The sequence below is a fragment of the Pantherophis guttatus genome, chromosome 2, assembly GCF_059756535.1.
Source record: "Pantherophis guttatus breed Tessera chromosome 2, ASM5975653v1, whole genome shotgun sequence".
Taxonomy (NCBI): domain Eukaryota; kingdom Metazoa; phylum Chordata; class Lepidosauria; order Squamata; family Colubridae; genus Pantherophis; species Pantherophis guttatus.
Window position 1 is genome coordinate 293095459 of NC_142064.1, and position 6181 is coordinate 293101639.

The window sequence follows — 6181 nt, forward strand, 5'->3', positions numbered from 1 at the left end:
GAGACTCCCCTACATTCATTCAATCTCCTGCTCGATGGTATAAATGGTGTAGGCTTGAGCAGGAGGTTGGACTAGATGACCTCCAAGGAATCCATGTGAAGCCGTTCCTGGTGCAGAAGACATTGCCACGGAGGGGAAGACCTACTCTCTGGGAAAAAGGGGGGGAGTTCAATGGGGCAGCCCTAAGTGGAAGACCCCTCCCTTCTCCCCATCACCTCTAGATGCCCCTAGGCAGCCCTCCAACTGAGCCTCGCCCCCTCCAGAGGTCATCCAGACTGACTCTGCAGGACTCCAGTGGCCTCCATCACCGAGGCAGAATTTCCCCCTCCCCTTCCTCATTTGGGGTCTTGGGGCCACCAGGGGAAAAAGAGGTCGGAGTGTGATTGTAGGAATTGTCTGAAATTGCCTGAGAAGATTTGGGCTCCTTTGAGCAATGCCTCCCCTTGCAAGACAGTGTGCAAGAACCTGGGGAAGGGACAACACCAAATGTACCAATGGCAGGGGGGAAAATTAGACCGGACCTCCTTAAGAAAGAAAGAAAGTCTTGTGTTGATTCATTGTTTAGGGGAACTGAAACAGCCGTTTCTAAGATGGACAATCAAACTAAGGTGGTTGGTTGTTTCCCAGGAGCAACTATCGAAGACGTGACTGAGGGGCTTACAGAAATAATGAAGTCCACAGATTCTTATCCCTTTTTCCTCTTTCATGCTGGGAGGAATGAAAAAGTCCCTGGAAACGATACCAAAGGACTCGGAGCAGGTGGGCAAGGGAGCCAAAGAGTTGGGGGCACAGGGGGATTTCTCTTCCACTCTCACAATAAAGGGAACCATCCAAGGAGGGAAGGCAGCACCTTGGAAGTCAACTCTGGCTTAGGGGATGGTTCTCTTGAGGGAAATTGGGATTCTTGGACCATGGTCCAAAACAGCCACATGGGGGGCTTCTGGCAGGGGATGAGCTGCCCCTCACAAGAACCCAGAAGTTGGCTTTGGACACCAACCGGCTCGCCTCATCCGAAGGGCTTGAAAGTGAAACCGAAGTGAGAGGGAGACAAAGATTTAGAAGCAAATTCCAAGCTCAAATCTCAGGGGAATCAACCGAATGGAAAGAAAGAAGAGAAACTCGGAGACAGAACAGGAGATGTAGAAAGCAAATATGGGGTCAGTCAAAAAGGGACTCGGATGCCTCTGCACGGATGTTCATAGTACGAGGAAGAAATGGGGTGAAGGTGGAGCCCAAAGGCAGGTGTGACATTGTTGCAATCACCAAAACTTCATGGGATGAAACCCAAAATTGGAAGGTGCAACTAAAGAGGTTTAATGCGGAGGAATCAGGCAGCAGCTGTCCAAAGGAAGTGGGAGACATGGACACAAACTTGTAGTTTCATATCCATATAAATGTATTTAAGATTCACGGCAGAGAAAACAGTCAGGAACATCCTGAGGTAAATTTCAAACAGAAGAAGAAAAAGGCGGGAAAAAAGGGAAACGCCCCCTTTCCACCCACAGCAACCAATCAGAGTGCAGATCGCTTCATATAGGAACCCGCCCTCACTCGACTACAATATGTTTTGGACCATTGTGCACTTTTCCAGCTTTTCCATTTAATATCTTCACATTTAAAGGGTTCAAAAGAAACAGACCCAATAAAAGAGGAGGTGGAGTTTCACTATGTATATAAAAAATAAACAAACTGATCTAGAAACGCAACAGAAGAAAGAAAAACCTCCTTCAATGCATTTGGGGTTGAGATAAAAGGGGGGAAAAGAGGGATGGGGGAATATTCGGAGCCTCCCAACCAACCAGAGGAAAGAGATGGAAGTTTCTGTTACTTAGCTGAGGCCCGGAGGAAGCTCCCCCCAAGAGTCATGGGGGGCTTGGACTCCCCTGGCCTCACCTGGGGGGCAGGTTCTGGGCCTGGTGGAAGAGGAAAGAGGCTCCTGGGAAACCCAGCAGACCAGAGGCTGCCTTGAAAGCAGCCCCCCCTCCTTTCCCCCCATACGGGGCCTTTGCCACCAGGGGAGGGGAGACCCTGGACGGGGCCTTCTCCAACCCCCAGGGAGCCTTGAAGGCCGCCCCTCCCCCTCCTCCTGGCCCCTCCGATCCTCTCTCTGGGAGGCTCCGGTCAGCAGAGAAGCCTTTAAGGTTCATCAGAGAGGACCCAGGAGAGAACTAGGGAGACTGTGGCCGGCAGAAGCCGTGGAGGCTCTACGAGGAGATACTGTCTCTTCACGAATAAAAATATTTTAAAAATAAGAAATATTAGGGAAAAAGTCATTTTTCTCAGTGCCATTGTAACTTCAAATGGTCACTAAATGAACCGTTATAAGTCAGGGACTCCTTTCTTCAATGGGCTTTAACTGATGGAGAAAAGGACTAGAGAGCTATAATGAGGTGGTGGGGAGGGGCCCCTTCAGCCGCTTCCAATGGGGCAGAGGACCTTGTGGCTGCCCCAACTGCAGACTCAGCCATGGGGCGGAGGAGGAGGAGGAGGAGGGGAGTCCCTGAGGGAGAATGGAGGCTTGTTGCCTGCTGGATCCTGGCCGGTTCCTCAGTTCCGCTTCGGAGGAGCCCAAAGCTTCAGGCTGGGGAAGCGAAGCCCAAGCGCCTCTGAAGCTCTTGGGGGCTGGAGAAAGAAACTCTGTCTGTGTGTGTGTGAGGGGTGGGGGGTGTCTGGGAGAACTCAAGAGAGAATCAAAGTCTTGTGGGGGAGGGGAAATTTCTGCTTTGATCATCAGAGCGACGGGATCCCACCAGAGTCTCTCTGGATCTGGGGCCAATTTTGGGTGACTGGCTGTGTCCAAACACACAATTGTGGGGCAGGTTCGGACTCTGCCGCCTCCTTCAGCTGCAGGAGGGGACCCAGTTCTGGCCTGCTGAGGCTGGTGCTGCCCCTCCCCCCATCCCAGGAGAGGATCCAGGCCCCCTCAGGATAGGCGCCCTGTGGGATGCAGCTGCCCAGCCTCCGATGCCCTCACCCAGCTGAGAGAGATGGGCCTGGTGAGCCTGAGGATGGGAGACCACCAGGAAGCCTCTGGGCTGCTGTAGAGGCTGAAACTCCTCCAAGACAAGGAGGGAGAAGCTCCAGGCCCTCCTCGAACTCCCCTCCCTCAAAAGATTCACTTCCCTTTCCTCTCTCAGCCTTGCCTGATCTCCCCGAAACTCTCCTCCCCCTCCCCACTTTCTCAGTTCCTGCCCTTTGGAAGACCTCGTGGGAACCCAATTCCCCTTGTCCAGAGAGAGGGAACAAGGTTAAAATGAGGGGGGGTCTCACCTTCCTTGGTCCTTGCCCCCACCTCTAAATACAGTAGCCTTTTAGCCTTTCCCACCTTCCCGAGGCTCAGGGTGCAAGGAAGGAATTTGGGGGTCTACGAGCCCCTCTTTATGCTCCACCCCTGGGAGCCCTCCCCCCTTTCCTGCCGGCCTCAGGTGCATGAGGAAGCCAGACCCCCAGTCCTGGGTCAAGAGGGAGGAAAGGCTGCCCACGAAGAGCAGGAGGGAAAACTGGGGGTGGGAGGGAGTGGGGAGGGAGCCAGGGGGAAGAGTGAGGGGGAGGGATGAGGAGTGGAGGGCCGAGGGAGGGAGGAGAGTTAGGGGGAGTGAAGAGAGGGAGGGGGAGGGGAAAAGCGAGGGGGGAGAGGGGGGAGGGGAAAGCAAGAGGAGGGAGCGGCAGCGCCACGGAATCCTATTTCTGACTTCCAGAAAGTCGAACGTCCGTCCCACCCAATGAAAAATGGAGCTTTGGGAGCGTCATCCGTCTCCAGGCAGAGGAGCCTCCGAGGGGTCCTTTGGAGGAGATGGTTCTCGGAGGGGCCGGGGGATGTTCAGCTGTTCAGCCTGGATTTGGCCTTTGTGTCCGCCCATCGAGCCCTTCCGAGGACCCGGGAGAGGCGGAGGTGGGAGTTTGATGGCGCCAAAGGTCTCCTCCTGGCGGGATTTCAGCAGTTGCAAGCAGAGCTGCCTTCCGCAATTGACTGAGGGGGATTTGGTCAATGCCTGACCCTCACCCTGAAGGGCAGGAAAGGGGAGTCTGTGGGGCTGGAGAGGAAGGGGGTCCTCTGGTGGAGGCCTCTCATCAAGGTGGCACAGAAGGTCTTGTTGGGCCAGGAAGTCTGACCCCTGGGAGATCCACCCTGCCTAGGTAGGTCGAGGTCAGGGTGGAGAAATGTATTGGGGGATTTTTCTGACTCCTGGAAATGCAACACACGGGATCCAGAATAACAGAGTTGAGAGGGACCTTGGAGGTCATCCAGTCCAACCCCCTGCCTGAGCAAAATTGAAATATGTATTTCTAACCTATATACCTACATACTGTCTTATTTTTGAAGTTTCTCATCTCCTGCACCATCCGACCTCCTGCAGGTGAGTTTCTCCTCTTCCTCCCTCACCTGAACCCCTCCCCCCCCCAGTTTCTAAACACCCTTTAATTCTTCCATTTTCTTTATAAAAAATCGTTTCTGAACAAATCGAACCACCTCAAACTCTCCCTGCAGGGCCTCCGTGCTCCAGATGAAGGAAAGCCTTGAAATTTCAGATTTTCCTTATGCAAAACTCCAGAGCCTTGGTAGTACAGGGGTTTAAGGCAGCCTGTTATTAAGCTGCTTAAGACCAGCTGCCTGCAATTACTGCAGGGTTCGAATCTCTCCAAGGCTCAAGGTTGACTCAGCCTTCCATCCTTTCTAAGGTAGGTGAAATGAGGACCCAGTTTGTGGGGGCAATAAGCTGACTTTGTATAAAATATACAAAAGGATGAAGGCTATTGCTGAGCACATTGAGGGCAGCCCTGAGTCTCCGGAGAAGGGCGGCATATAAATCAAATTAAAAAAAAAAAAAAAAGAATGAGGTGCCCTCAAACACCAAAAGAGACACACACAAAGCACGAAAACTTCCTCCAGGTTCTGGGAGGCTGCAGGAGGGAAGGAGGGGAGGATACCTGTCTTTGGGGGAGGGGGAGGGAGCACTGCAGGCTCTAAATTGCCCTTCCTGTCCCCCCCTTTTCCTTCTGACATTTCTGGCTCCCCCCTTTGTTGCCTCCCCCATGGCCGCCCCATCTTCCTCCTGCTCAATAGGAAACCTCTGGAGGGAGGGAGGGAGGGAGGGAGGGAGGCCTCCCCTTTGATTAACCCCCTAATTAAGTCAATTAGGGACAATTTCCCTCTTCTCAATGTCCCCCTGGAGCCCCCCTTGGCAGCCTCATGGCTGAACTCAGACCCCCCCTTGGAAGCCCCAGGGGAGGAGATGGGGAGGCATCACCTGAGAACCAATGAATCAGTGCAGCAGCCCCTCCCCCATCTGGAATCGGGGGGGAGGAGGGGGGCTCCATCCCTGGAGGTCTTCAAGAGGTTGGAGAGCCATTTGTCTGGGGTGGGATAAGGGCTCCTGCCTCGGCCAGGGGGGGCTGGACTAGAAGATCTCTAAGGTCCCCTTCAGCCTTTGAGTCTCCCTCTCCCCCTCGGCCCTCCCCCCACCCGAAGGCTTCGGCCCCCCCGCCCCTCCTGCATAGGGGGAAGGGGGAGAAACCCTGGGACTCTCCTTAAAAGGGGAAGACGCCCCCCCCCATCCTCTCCCCCCCCCCCAGCTCACCAGCAGCCATTCTGGAACTGAAGCCGACCTCTATGCGGTGGGTCAGAAAACCCCACAGCACTTATTGACACCCAGAAGTTTTCCTCTCGGGATTCCTGGACTATAAATAGTTGAAATATAAATTCCTGACTTTATTACTGGACCTGCTGACTGCAGCAAGAATTCCTCATATGCAAAAATGGAGAGAAACCTCCATCCCCAGGAGGGACGAAGTGATGGAATGAAAAAGTGGGCAGAGATGGAGAAATAAACTTTTTGACCGGAGGAAAGAAGAGATTTCCAGCTGTTTTTCTACCTGGAAGCCCCTTCTGGACTTTTATGTTGAGGCAGGGAAAAAAAGTGAAATCTGGACTTTTGGGATTGACTGATTAAATTAAGTTAGTGTTATAGAAATGGTTAATATTTACTTACAGAAGAAATAAAAACAGAGACTAGATTGGAGAGTGGAGGAGAATCATGGGGGGGAGGGGGGCAAAAGGAAGACGGAGCTGGCATGAAAGACCCCCCAGATTGCAGCCCCCCAAGACTGAACGGATTCCCCTCCCCCACTTTCTCCGCTTCTCTCTCTGCGCAGAACTATCTCCTGCATCGGGCGAAGTCAA